We start from the raw sequence: 14,694 nt of genomic DNA on the forward strand, positions 1-14,694 counted from the left end.
GTATGGTGCCTGTCCCCCACCCCTTAGGAGTATCTACTTAGGTATTATAGACCCCAGTCAGATTTTCCCAAACCAAACTGGTCTCTTCTCAGGAGGAAAGAGTCACCTGCATCAGTTTTTCCTGAGCGTGAGACCCAGCAGATTAAAAGTCTCTTGTATGAAGTCTCTGGACTTTGCATCTTTCCTATCCTGCCCTTTATGTGGTGCTGTTCTGCCTGCAGGTCCCACAAGCATAAAGTGATGCAGTACCTTTAACTTCAGCAGACTCTCCCTGCTGGGGGCGTGGTTGAGAAAGAGGAGAGGTTGTAGGCTGGCTTTAATCATTTCACTTTTCCATACCCTGGGGTCTTACTTCCTTGAGAGAGGGATTTTACCTGAGCTGGGCCCCACCCCTCTTCTGGGGAAGGCATGGGCTCCAGACAAGCTCTCAAACAAGTTCAATTCTGCCTATGCCTAGGGCAGTGGAGCCCGAGAAGCCTTGCAGCTGTATCCAAAGAGTAATCAAGCCATAGAAACACAGCCACAAAAAAGAAAAAAATTCTTTTCAGAGCATGACCCCATTCCTCAGTTTCACCAATCAAGAGCTTAAGTTGGTATGTTGCTCTGTGTACCTCCAGGTCCTATGTGCCCCCTCCTTTCCTGCAGGACCCAAACCTTTTCAGGTCCAAAAAAAAAAGCTCTGTTTTTTTTTTCTTTTTCAGTCAGCCCTGTCCTCTCTGCACCCAGGCAAAACCCAGTGACTTCCGCTTTTACTTGAGGTTCAGCTGACCTGGGGGCCTATTTTTAGTAGTCAGAATTTGTTAATTAATTCCACAGTTGGGGTTTTGTTGTGCTCAGCCCCTGCTGCTAGTAAAGTCTCTTTCCTTTCCCCTCCAGGAAGCAGCCTGTCGGGGAGGGGTCCTGGCCACCATGGTTTGGGGGAACTCACGGTTCTGGGGGTGGGGGCTCATAGCCAGTCCAGCTGGTCCAGACTGATGTACACTGTGTGTCCGGTCACTGATGTGGCCCCAGCAGTTGTTCTGTCATGTTCCTGGCTATTTAGTAGGTGCTCTGGAGAGATGAACTAAATCCCACACCTCACTAAGCTACCATCTTAACCCCCTCTTGTCACTCACTCTTAAATAACATGTACATAAAATCTAGCCAGTTCTCTTTGCCTCTATTCATTCAGCTTGACTTTACCAATCCTCAGTGCTACAATATTATTGTTTCCTCCATCTCTCTCTACTCTTTAGGCTAAATCTTAACTTACCCTAACTCTAATCTTAAATCATATTTTTATCCTTATAGCTAACCTTTACCCCACCTAATCCTAAACCCAACATTCACCCATTCTGCAATCTTGAATACTCTTTTTTTCTTTGAGGGCTATGTCTTTTCTCACTTCCTCTCAGCAGCCTTCCTCAATTTCTCTAGTCCCAGAGCATTTGGGGCTCACAACATGTGGGATGTGAATATAAAATGCCCCATGCTGCTCAACAGTTACTTCTGGAGGACCTATATTGTTGCTCAGATGTGGCTTCACTCTCTCTAAGCCCAACTCTGCAAGTGAAATCATTGCCTTCCCCCCTACATGGGACATGATAACTAGGGGTGAAAGTCTCCCTGGTGATGTGGGAGATGACTCCTAGGGATAAATCCAGACCTGGTACCGTGGGATCAACAATTCCATCCTGACCAAAGGTGGAAAAGAAGTACAATTAATAAAATATCAGTGGCAGAGAGAATTCAAATAGAGTCGAGAGGCTACTCTGTTGGTTGCTCTTATGCAAGCTTCAGTTAGACCTTTCTACCTATTATAACCTGCCAACCCCAACCAGGACCATTCCAGCCAATCCTAAAAAACACCTAGGGCAATATATAAGATTCCACAAGGGTTCCATGCACTAGAGTAACTTTCCAGAAACTTACAACCTCCAGATGGGTCCCTGGTCCAGATAAGTCCTGACATCTAGCCCAGCCTCTCCAGAACATCAGCTAGTTCCATCTCTCTAACCCACATTAATGACAGACCCTTCCAATATGAAAAATTTAGAATTGCCATAGCCCAATCATGCCTAAAGAGAGGGGTGGAAAGTTCAAAGGTGATGGTGGAGTTAGATAGGATTTAACAAATGAATATGAATGCTGAATCATTAAATTGATATCTCTTTTAGTCTCCAGTATTTTAGAGCAGCTAGAAGTAAAAACCTAAAATTGTGGAATTGTAACCCATGTCATAATCTGAAATATGTTCTACAACTAATTGTGATGCTGTGCTTTGAAATTTATAGCTTTTTTGTATACATGTTATTTTTCACAAAAAAGTCAATTGTGATGATAAAAAAGTATTTAAGCCCTCTAGCCACCTATATTCTGGAGCAACTAGAAGGAAAAATATGAGAGGATCGTATGGTAGCCCATGACAAACTCTGGTATTTGTCCTGTAACTACTTGTTGAAGAGTGCTTTGAAAATTATTGCTTTTTTATTTCTTTACTTTGTATATATGTTATACTATACAATAAAAAAGTTAAAAATAAAATGTCCTATTCCAATTTCTTCTTTTCTTCTTCATGATAGTTAGCAAGTATTGATGGCCTACTATGTGCTCAACACCATGGCAAATGCTTTCATGCATCATTCTATTTAATCTTACAGCAACTCCATGTTGTCATTGCCATTTCACTAGAGAAGAAACTGAGGTTTAGTGAGATTCGGCTCTTTACAATCATTCCACCTAATTCCAGAACCTATACTGCTAAGCACTTAAGCAATTCTCTCTCCTCTCTCCCTCTCTCTCATAACATTTTTCTGGGTCTCAGGACCTCCTGTGAATGTGTTGCAAGTTAAAGAGCCATTTTCAAGAAAAACTTACACAGGCACTTATACATAAAACTACATTTAAGTTTAGGGGTTCATAAACCCCATTACTCTCTTTTCCCTCTCCCAACCATTTGTGAGAAACCCTACCTTATGCTCTTTGTTCTCTTTGGCAATCCCTTAAAGGCCCAGATATTGTCTTAGTGATATCTTGTGACTGCTCAGAACAAAGACAAATTCCAAAAAATATACTGATAGGCTGAACTAAGGAGGTTTGGTGTTGTGGTAGGTCTGATTAAACACAAGCAAGTAGCTGATTGTCAGTTTGAAGTTATTTGTAAAACTGAAAATAAACTGGATCAGACTCAGCTATTGTGACCAAAACTCTATCCAAGAATGCAAGGTTCATACCCTGTGCTCTTAATAGTCAAAGTTCATGTATGCAAGCACATGAGTGCACACACACACACACAAAAAAAAAAACAAAGGCGAATCCCTAACTGCCATAAACACCTGAGAGGAGAAATGCAAGCTGTTTGTTCACCCAATAGACAAGGGTAGGACAACCAAAACTGAAACAAGAATTTCGCAAACATGAAGACGTTTATTAGTCTGGGCAGAAAGTCAAAAGCACTACGTTTGCCTTCAGATATATTTTGCAGTTCTTGAAGTTCTGGGGTCTGTAGCACCCTGACTCCTGTAATGGGTGATAGAATCTTTAATTTGGTTTTGTAAGATGGAGATAATGGCTCTGAATGTTGTTTTTGCACTGGACATGTTTCAGGGGATATCGTTACCTCCAAAATGTGGCCATTGCCCTTCACTTGCCCTTTTCCCATCCAAAAATGTATGTGCACAGATGGCTGAGGTACCCTGGCATTCAGATTGTCAAGCATCTTTTGTTTGGAAAGAAAAAAGATGTGACAAATGTAAACACTGGAGAATGGGACCTTCAGCAGAAGGATGGATGCCATGTCAAACCTGATAAAAACTGATGGTGCATGCCTTTGCAGTTAGTCAGCTGCTTGGTCTCTGTCTTTCCCCGACCCCCTTTTTACTGCTATGTTTTCTTTCATTCTGACCCTTTAGGTTTGTTCTGGAGGCAAGGTTCTGATTAGTAAGAAACTGCCCACCTTATGTTTTTATTTTTATCTGTGTTTCTAGTTTGGTGCCAGGCCATGGGATATAGACACAGATCAAATTAGATGAGAGCTGCTTGTTTCCTTAGGACATGAGGCAAAGAGGATTCCTTTCTGTCACCCAGAGTGGAGGGACCATCTGGATCAAATGTTAATGTAGGCCATGAGTTCAATTACTAAATCCTGGTTTCATAAACTTTCCTCAGACAGAGCTGGAGTTTTGAAGTCACGGGAAGCAAAGGAAAGGCATAATCCCTGACATGTTTTATATATATGTTTTATACATATATACATATATATGTATAAAATGCTTTATTTGAAAACTATCTAATATGCAAGTCCAATCTAGAAAATCACAGTTGGGCTGCTATGGCTGAAGGTACCGGGTACCGGAAGGGGAATCCTGAGACCCAGGCCTCCCAGAGCATTGGTAAGCGCCACTTATCTAGTAGCGTGGCATTGACTGAGAGCACAGGAGGTGTCACGAGGCCTCAGGCTCTGGCTTTGGGTTCAAAGCAGAAGGAGGTGGGATTCTGGGTGAGACATCCCAGAGAAGAGCCACAGGATTCCAGGCCTGTCATGTGCATTGAGTGCTGCTGACAGGGCCATCAGAGCTGGACATCACCTTCCTCACCATCCTTGCTGGCCAGACCCCAGTAGCCATGACCTGCCTTTTACAGGGTGGGGAATGTTTCCACCATCTTACACTTAGTGGGATTAATCTTTAAAGACAAGGATTATAACCCTCTTTTTTTTCTTGCCCTTGCTAAAAGGAGTTATTTGGTTTCCTACAACAGCAAAAGTAGAACATACGGGTCAAAGGCAGATCTATCCCTTTAACCCAGGTGCAGGAGCTGACCGGGTCAGTTCACAGTGGAACCATCAGACAGACCTCCTTCTCACAGATGTTAGGGATTACAGTCCTCAAGGAGTTGGCCATATGCACTGTGTTCTTGCTAAACAGCTGGAACTCAGAGTGGATGAGCTGTTCCCAGAAGCCATTTTTGGTTGGAATGATGGGTCTGTGTGACTTGGTTCATGTGTGGGCAAACTGGCATGTTTTGAAAACCAAATAATGTGAAAAACACAATAATGTATGTGGCTTACTCCAACCTCTACTGGGGACATGGTGGTATTAGCTTCTAACTGCATAAAGTTGCATCAACATTGGAGTTGATTGGCTGTGGAGTATGCCTCAGAGTGGCCACCTGCACTGAAAACCTGGAAGCAAATACCGCAGGATATCAGCTGCTAGGAAATGCTCTCTGACCATGTTTGGGTATCTCATCTTTTCTCTATACTCAGATAAGATAATTTAGAGTAGTGATTAAGAGAACAGGTTTTGGAGTCAGATAGATTTGGGTTCCAGTTCCAACTCCAACTTTTCCCTCTTAAATTGTATTTATTCACCAGCAACAGAAAAGGCAACCAGTGTTGGCTTAAAATAACTTAATTTTCCATATTGTCCAACCAGAAGTTCAGAGGGAAGCAGGCCAGGGTCAGCATGGTGGCTTAGCATGGTGGACCCGCACTTTCCAGTTTCCTGTTCTGGATCCTTAGGGTGTTTTCATGGGACAAAAACACAATATCAAAGATCTCTATGTAGTGTATTTTGTTTTCAGGAAAGAATACAATGATGGAGAAACAGCAACCAAAATTATGATGCATCTCAGGAGAGATACTGCCCTCAATTTCAGCCAGAAGCTTCCCTAAGGATATTCCAAAGCAAAGATTTCATAGGTAGAATACCCGAAAACCCTCCCCTAGGTCTTGTCTACTAGCAAGTACATATGCATTAATACAAATTATGTCTTATGTTATGCTCACTTATTTAAGAATGACAACTCTGATGGGCCTTGGTCTCATTTTATAACATTTTTATTACTGGGTAGCCATGTGCATGATCCAAAGTGGTGATAGAAGGGGACTAGACTGAAGGCATTAGTGGTGGGCTGGAAAGAAAGAACATGTGTGAGAGAGAGACTTTGCAGGTGGAACCCAGGAGGCTTAGTCCTTGATTGGATACAGAGGGGTCCAAGTTGATTCTAGGTTCTTGAGTTGGTGCAGCCAAGAAAACGGTGAAGTTACTAAAAGAAATTGGGAAGACAAGAGGAGGTATAATTTCTGGATGGAAAATGAGAAGTTCAGTTTCAGATATGCAGAGCTTCTGGAGTTAGACAGAGACATATCTGGACAGAGATGCCCAGGGGGCAACTGGAAGTCCAGGCCTGGAGCTCACAAAGAGGTCAATGGAGTCAAAAGGCAATAGCTATTTAATGACATAAATGAGAGATGACAGATTTTTTTTGAGTTTTTATCTGAACTGACAGAGTAGTTTCCCATCAGTTGTGTGCATCCATCCTGTGACAAATCAAACTCTGCAATCAAATGAAATGACGTCTGCAATTCTCTGGTGAATATGATTTTTGTGGAGAGCCTGTTGTGGGGAAGACACAAACTTCTGATTGTCCATAACTGCAGGAGAAATGGGGAAGGGTGGTTTTTCTGTGTGCATAGGAATAAATAATTTCTTGGGTTATGTAAGTTTTAGAAGCTTTTTCACATATCAGCTTATTTGCTGTTAACAAAAAAAGCAAAGGAGAGCTTCCTTTCTGCCCTTACACATGAGGAAAGAGAGATGCAGGCAAGCCCTATGATGTGTCCACATTCTCAGGTGGCTGAGTCCACAGTGAGGCCAGAACCCCAACCAGCCTGCCCCATGAGGTTTCCACCCTGACTGTAGGCCTGGCTGTGAAGGTCTCATAGCTCCTCTCCCACATTAACGTATGGTTCCTGCTCAAATTTGATTACTTCAAAAAGTGTTTCACAATATAACTTCTAGTTTTCATTGACTTTACTGTGAGTTAGATAAATGGTTCTCAAATTTTGGTTCACCTGGGGGAATTTTTTTTAATTAAAAAAATTTTTTTAAAACATAACAACATACAAACATGAACATTCTTACCATATGATCATTCCATTCTTGATCATCAATATTGGGGTTTGTTCATATGGAACTTGTCCCTGCAAAGGATAATTTCTTAGAACATTTGCATCAATTCAGGAAAAGAAATAAAAAGAAAATAGAAAAAAAATTCATGCATTCCATTTCATTGATCACTAGTATCTCAATCTACTAAATTTATTTTAACATTTGTTTCCCCTATTATTTATTTATTTTAAATTTATATGTTTTACTCATCTGTCCATAAGGTAGAGAAAAGGAGCATCAGACACAAGGTTTTCACAATCACACTGTGAAAGCTATGTCATTATACAATCATCTTCAAGAAACATGGCTACTGGAGCATAGCTCTACATTTTCAGGCACTTCCTTCTCCATTATACCTTAACTAAAAAGGGGATGTCTATATAGTGCATAAGAATGACCTCCAGGATAACCTCTTGACTCTGTTTGAAATCTCTCAGCCGTTGACACTTTATTTTGTCTCATTTCTCTCTTCCCCCTTTTTGTCAAGAAGGTTTTCTCAATCCCTTGATGCTGAGTCCCAGCTCATTCTAGGATTTCTGTTCCACATTGCCAGAGAGGTTTACACCCCAGGGAATCATATCCTATGTAGAGAGGGGGAGGTCAGTGAGTTTGCTTGTCATGTTGGCTGAGAGAGAGAGAGAGGCCACATTTGAGCAACAAAAGAGGTTCTCTGGGGGTGACTCTTATGCCTAATTTTAAGTAGGATTAGCCTATCCTTTGCAGGGATAAGTTTCATATGAACAAACCCCAATATTGATAGCTTATCTTATTACTTTGTTTGTTCCCACTGCTTGTGAGAATATCAGGAATTCTCTATATGCAGAAGTTGAATTTTCCCCCCTTCTCATCACTCCCCCAATCATCTGAGAGAACTTTTATAATGCAGATTCTTGAACCCTATCCCCAAAGATTTAGTTTCAATATATTTTCTGGGGATACAGGAATCTGCATTTTAACAAATATTCCAAGTGAGTCTGATGTGGATGGCTCACCCACCACATTTTGAGAATCATTAAAGCAAGGGAGTTGTGGGTAGAAGAATGTCTAATTCTCTTTGTGCTTCCTTCTTGCCCCTCTCCATCCCCCCTTTAGATGATGAGGAGTTGCTTATCTGATTGGCCAGATTCAGGGACATAGAACAGGTCATGTTTACCAATCGATATTAGTCTTGTCTTTGGTTTTCTTTGCATGCTTTTCTAAACGTAACCATGAAAACACCAGTGCCTGAATCATACAGCCCAATCAGATGGTTATAAGATCCTAAGATTTGCAGTTGACAACTAGGGGCCCCTGCAGGCACTTAGACTCTTACAAGCTGCCCTCTCAGTCTTACCAGAGTTCCACATTGGACACACCATGAATTGGTCCCAATAGAAGCAGAATTTTATCTTGTTTACATTTGATCTTCTTTCCTTAATGTAGGACATCTTCAGGATTAATAAGCTTTATCAAATATATGCTACATGCCAAACAGTGAGAATTTTACATGAATTAACTCATTTAATCTTCCTCATTTGTGAATGATGGAGCAAAGATTTGAAACTAAGTCTCCTTACTCTAGAATCCATTCTACTCTTGTCCAATCTCCTTAGGAACTTCTTGGGGAAGGGGGTGGCAGAATCAAGGTAAAGTGCTGTCAATCTTGGATCCCCTGGACATAATACCATCTTACTATAATCAGAACACCAACCTGAGGCTAATTATCACAGACAAAAGTACACAGGAATGCAAAGCCATTAGGCTAATTAGAACACAAACTTGATTATGGGTTGTATTGTCTAAATAATTTTTCATTGGTTTGCCCACTCTCTCCAGAACGATCAGTTAACTCTTTGAGTCCTTGTAGCTGTTGTTGCAATTTCTATAACCTTTGTGGTTCTGTGATTAATAGATGATGAAACTTTTGAACAAGTTCATTTTCTCTGAGTTAGTTAACAAGAACAGGGCTAGTATTTCCTTTTAAAACAGTTAATCAGAAAGAAAGCCCACAACAATAAACTGACTTGAGTTGAGTACAATTGTCCCCAAATGGCTTTGTTCTGCCAAAACTCTTCTTAGCCCTATCCCAGAGGTTTCCACTTTTTCTTTATGGAGGCAAACAGACTAAACTCAGCACTTTCTCAGTCTCTCAAATAAGTGCACTGACATCATTTGGAAGTTATAATAATCCACATATCAGGCTAAATTCCACTCTGGGTTCAGCATCCGCTGTTCTCCCTGAAATCAATCCCCAAGAGTATGGTTAAATGAGGGTAAAACTTGGCTGGAAACTTATTTTTGTAGCTTTAATTACACATACCTCATCCATTTGCCCAAATTAGGAGAGCAGTTTCACTGAGTGAAGAAACCTTTGCCTATTGCCTTGTTTCAATGTCTGGTTCTACCAGTACCTAGATTAAGCATTTCAAGAAAATAGTTAAGAAGTGGCATTCTATATGTCTAGGGCTGGAAAGATCTTGGATCAAGAACATCTAACCCTAACCCCATTATTTCATAGACAAAAAAAACGTGAGATTCAAGGAGGAAACATGCTCAAGATCATACTGAAGTTAGAGTGTGGCAGATTAATAAAAAGCTAAGCATCACCTCCAATGTTTAGTGTGCATTCCATACAACCCACTTGAAAAGAGTTTCTCATATACATTTGTTCATACATTATCTAGTAGTGGAAAGGACCAGGTTTTAAAGCCAGGGAGGTGTAGGATTGAATCCAATTTCAACTACTTTCTACTTTCCAAGTTTCTTAAGTTCTTTGCATCTCAGTTTTCCCATTTGCAACATGGGGAAGACTAAAATATATTCCCAAGGTGTATTATAACAATTCAATGAAATGATACATGCAAGGCAAGTGAGACACAGTAAATGTTTAGTAGACCTTGGTCTCCTTCTCCCTAGGACTCTTGGGTTGCAAATGACTCTTGAGCCTAAAAGGAATTTATTGGTCCACCTATAGGGTTTTGGGTATAGTTTGATTCAATAGAGGCTGTTTCATGAATCTGAATGATATCATAAGAAATTACAGCTTCCTTCTTCATTACTGACATTCTCAGGCTGACTCCCTCTTGGTAGGTTGCCAGGTTTCTCTCCTACATGTTCCAGTTCTGCAAAGAGAAAAATTTTCTTTCCCAAGGTCCCAGATTAAGCCACATTGTCCCAGCTCTAATTAAAAAAAATGAAACAAATCAGGTATAAAACAAATCACTGTGCAATATGGCTAAGAATAAATCAAAAGGTTAGGTTGAGGTCATATGCCCATTCTTGGAGCTTGGGTTGCTGTTGAGAGATCAGGTGAGCTTCCAAGAACAGATCGTTTGAAAGTGGAAGAATGTTAGCACTCCATCAAAAAGTCAGGATGCTCTTGACAGGCTAAAAGTGAATGGACACTGGGTTAGCAAAAACAAGATTCACTTCCTTTCTCCTTTCTTCTTGTCCTAGGTTTGTCAACACTCAGAAGGCTGTCTATCTTTTCCAGGTTATTTTATCTTCAATCTATGTAAGGAGGAAAGTTATTCCCTCTTGGACTGAATAATTCGACTTCCATGGTTACAAAGAAAGAAGTTTTTGAAAGAAGTGTTCCTTACCATTTCAGCTATGCTTTACCCTTTCTTATAAAATAAAAACAGCATCCTATGTTAAAATAGCCAAATCATGCTTGCAAATAAAGATAAAAAATGTTACCCACCAACAAACTTGACTCATGTCATATTGTAAAGTAAAATGATAGTAGTATTTAACATCACATATTAAAAGTAATATATGCAGTATCTTAGAGCAGCTAGGTGTAAAAACCTAAAATTGTGGAATTGTAACCCATACCAAACTCTGAAGTCTGTCTTATAACTAATTATTGCAATGTGCTTTGAAATTTATTGCTTTTTTGTATACATGTTATTTTTCACAAGAAAGAAAAAAGGTCAATTGCATGATAAATGCAGAGCTATATGATGATATTGTGAACCATTGATTGTATACTCAATATATATGATTAGATGGTATGTGAATATGTAATATATATCAATAAAATTTTTGGAGTTTAAAAAAAAGTAAAAAACTAAAATAAAGCAAATAATATGTGCTAGGCACCATAATTGGGTGAAGAGCTGTGGACACAACAAGCACTTTAAAAATATTTTTGACAGTAATCTATCTTAAGCCTTTGTTGAATGTAAAAGTACTTATTGAGGTCCAACCATCTGTTTACCATCCTTCTAAGCCTTTATAGGAAGCAAAAACTTAAAAACGAGGAGAGCACAGTGGTTAAGTGTAAGTATTGAAGGGAGAAGGATATGTATTCTAAACTTCGCTTCATCATAGATCCACTGTGTGACTTTGAAGACATTGTTTTCAATTTCAGGTTCCTCAAATGTAAAATGAGCATAAGAATTATACTTATTTTTTCAGCATAACTGTGAAGATTAAAGGTGACAATGTATTTAAAGTCAGTTGGCATATGGTACATGTCATAAAGTAGTTTGCACCATAAAGTAGATAGTGTGGACATTTTGCTTTGGTTTCTTGCCACTCAACTCCCAGCCTCAGTTGCACATGTTAGTATGACACACATCATACCCACACACACACACACACACATCAAGCACAGGCTTATGTAGGAGATCTAACTTCATGCAGAGTTTATTTTGTGATGAGCCAAAGTAGTCATGGTATTTGCTTCACTAATACATTAGCAAGAAGGGGTAAATCAATATTCTGTGATCAAACTAGATCAAAATGTGAAATCATTTAGTAACCTCTAGTTTTTGCAGGTTATTTTTCTACCAGTACTTTCAATCAGTAGTTCCTACCATGGTACATATGCCCAAGGACATGCAAAATATCAGTTATTGGGGATACATGAGAAACTAGGCATGCAATACATTCGGGTTCCTGTTTGGTTCATAGCTATAGCTCTCACACAGAAAGTAGCCTGTTTGCATAGAGGTCAACCAGAATGCTGATTGTGTAACAAAGAAAGCTAAGTTGGGGCTTTTTTTATTGTTCACTGATTTATTTTTCCAAATGAGCAATAGTTTTCTTGTTTTTGTTTTTGTTTTTTAAGATGGGGGCTTTTAAAGCACAATGCTGGAACTCCTACTTCTGATCCTGATGGACCAACAGGGACTGAATTTACCCTCCTGTGTTAAATAACTAAAATCAGATAAAGTATATGAAACAATGGCAATGCAAGACATTGGACAGAAGGCAATTCAGACCAGTGATCTCTGAGAGAAGAGAAACAAATGACTGTCCCAGGTTATTGCCTGAATAAAAGTTGATGGTGGCAGCATAGGGAAGGGAACTGAAACAGAGCTCAGGTGTCAACTTGAGTTGAGAAATTAGCGTGTAGTTTGGGGAAGCTAAGTGAGCTGAAATTCTCAGGATATAGTCCTAGAGATGAGAGAGAGATACACAATGAGAAAGTGGGAGAAGGGAGGGGTGGGGAGAGAGAGAGAGAGAGATAAAAGAGAGATGGGGGGATGGGGGATACACACACAGAGCGGGGGGGGGTGGAGAGAGAGAGAGAGAGAGAGAAATAGAGAGAGAGATTGCTCTAAAGATCCTCAGAGAGCTTCTTTCAAGTCTTTACCTGATCAAAGCAGGCACATAAAGAATCCACTGAGATTGAAGAAGGAACCACTAGAAATTGGAACAAACCTGTAGATCATACAGGGCTGGGAATAGTTCATGGTCACACTATATAAAGTGGAAAGACTTATCACGTATGTCTTTGAGTAAAGTCATTAGAAGGGTATTGACTCATTAATGGAGTAAAGCAGAAACAAACTATAAGCTGTTATGGTTCTGCCTTTAAAGCTTAAAAGCAAACCTTGAAAAAATCAGAGCATTTCCAAGTAACTTAACTGCATTCAAGAGAAAAAGCCCCAAATTATTTGAAGAATACTAAAAAAATCCATCATCCAACAATGTAAAATTCACAATGTCTAGTGTCTAATAAGAATTAACAAGCATATGAAGAAGCAAGAAAATATAACACATAATGGGAACCAAAATCAATCAATCAATAGAAAGAAGCCTAGAAATGATACAGATGACAAAATTAGTAGAAAAAGGCATTAAGACAGCTATTATAGCTATACTTCATATGACCAAAAAGTAGAGGAAAACATGAGCATAATTAAGATAGAAACAGAAGATGTAAAACAGATCTCAATCCAATATCTAAATATGAAAAGTACAATTCTTAAGATAAAAAATACACTAGATAGGATTAATAGCAGATTAGATACTGTTCAAGAAAAGAATTGTGAAATGAAAGACACAGAAATAGAAATTATCTTAAATAAGACACTGAGGGAAAAAAGACTGAGAACATCATTGAGCTGTGCAGCAAGATCAAATGGCCTGAAGTGCATGCAATTACAGTCCCAGAAGAAGAAAAGAGATATGGAGTGACAGAAAAAAAAAAACAGTTATATAAAATAGCAGTGATTAGAAATAAGAAAGATCTGGGGCAGAGGTAATGTTAAAATCAGTAAATATCAAAGTGATTAAGCTCTATGACTGAGTTAGTGTTCTGGTTAATTGTTGCTGGATAACAAATCACTTATAACCTTAGCGGCCTAGCCCAAGAACAAGCATATATTATCCTGTCTGTGGGTCAGGAATTCAAGAAAGCCTAGCTGGTTAGTTCTGGCTTGTGGACTCATATAATTTCAATCTGACAGGGTTGAATCTGGAGCAATAGAGAGTTAAGACAATTGAGGGCTTGCTGGACAACTCTCTCTTCATATAGTTTCTGATCCATTCCAAGTGATCTGTATGCATAGTCTAGTTTAGGCTTCCACAGTAAAGCGACTTCTGGGCAATCAAATTGCTTACATGCCAAATGAGGCTTTGTGGTGGACACAGTAATGTGCTTCCCAAATCCCCTTCAAGGAAAGACTTGTTTGTTGTCCATCTTCATGGAGTACAGTCAGCAGACGGCCTCTAGCTATCAATTCTTTTGTGGTCTGACTGAATTGCAGTGACCTGCCTTACTTGATATCATATCCTTACAGGGATTTCCCACATCTTGTTACTGGACAAGGTGAGAATAAAACGACCCAGCCATTTTGGTCCAGTTTGAGATGATTCTGCCTGGAAATATTTGCTCCAGAGATCCCTGCCAGTTTGGTCAAGGGTTTGCTGGCTGTTGCATTCTTGTCCAACTTTTTTCTCTGCCTGGTTCTGCTTCCTCTTCCTCCCTTTCACAGATATTGATCCCTAATAAACATCTTGCACCCCATACATTTTCTCAGCATCTACTTTTGAGAACCAAACTGCAATGGTTGCTGCTGAGGATGATTAGAGAAAGCAGAAGATATGATAGGTTTTAAAACTGGATCACTTTTTAATTCCTTGGCACTAAGGACCTCATCCTATTATTGGTAGCAGGTAGATGAAAAACAGCTCCTTTGGTGGTCCAAACTATTAAAATTTTTATTGGGATGGAATGACAGTGGACAGGAATGCACTAATGTTTGTATCAGATGTTTGAAATAAATGGAATGTTAGATATAAGGATAATGGTATTGGATGACTATTGCAAAGTTCCATCGATAAGCTACAGAGAGATAAAAAAATAGCTAAAGGCAAGTAACAGACAAATTAAATCCAAGAGCAAAAGCCAGAGTGCTTCTTTGACTGCACACTAAGAATCTCCCGCATCTCCAATATAGGAGGGTGGTGAAAGCAGAAAAGCCAACCCAGAGTTAATAGTCTGAGTGACTGAACATCAAAGAAAGTCAAACCCGCAATCAAGGAA

The 14,694-nt window shown here is 39.6% G+C and overlaps 1 long non-coding RNA gene across 1 annotated transcript in view; it reads right to left on the bottom strand.

The window, feature by feature from the left end:
* Window positions 1–6,223: 6,223 nt before the first annotated feature.
* The window catches only part of LOC143690877 (uncharacterized), a 36,711-nt gene continuing 28,240 nt past the window's right edge, over window positions 6,224–14,694 (bottom strand). Inside the window, exons 2-3 of the long non-coding RNA XR_013179238.1 lie at window positions 6,906–6,964; window positions 6,224–6,415 (exon numbers count right to left, since the gene is read on the bottom strand). This is a non-coding gene — a long non-coding RNA (uncharacterized LOC143690877). The remainder of the gene's footprint in view (window positions 6,416–6,905; window positions 6,965–14,694) is intronic.

Source organism: Tamandua tetradactyla, chromosome 7, assembly GCF_023851605.1.
Source record: "Tamandua tetradactyla isolate mTamTet1 chromosome 7, mTamTet1.pri, whole genome shotgun sequence".
NCBI lineage: Eukaryota > Metazoa > Chordata > Mammalia > Pilosa > Myrmecophagidae > Tamandua > Tamandua tetradactyla.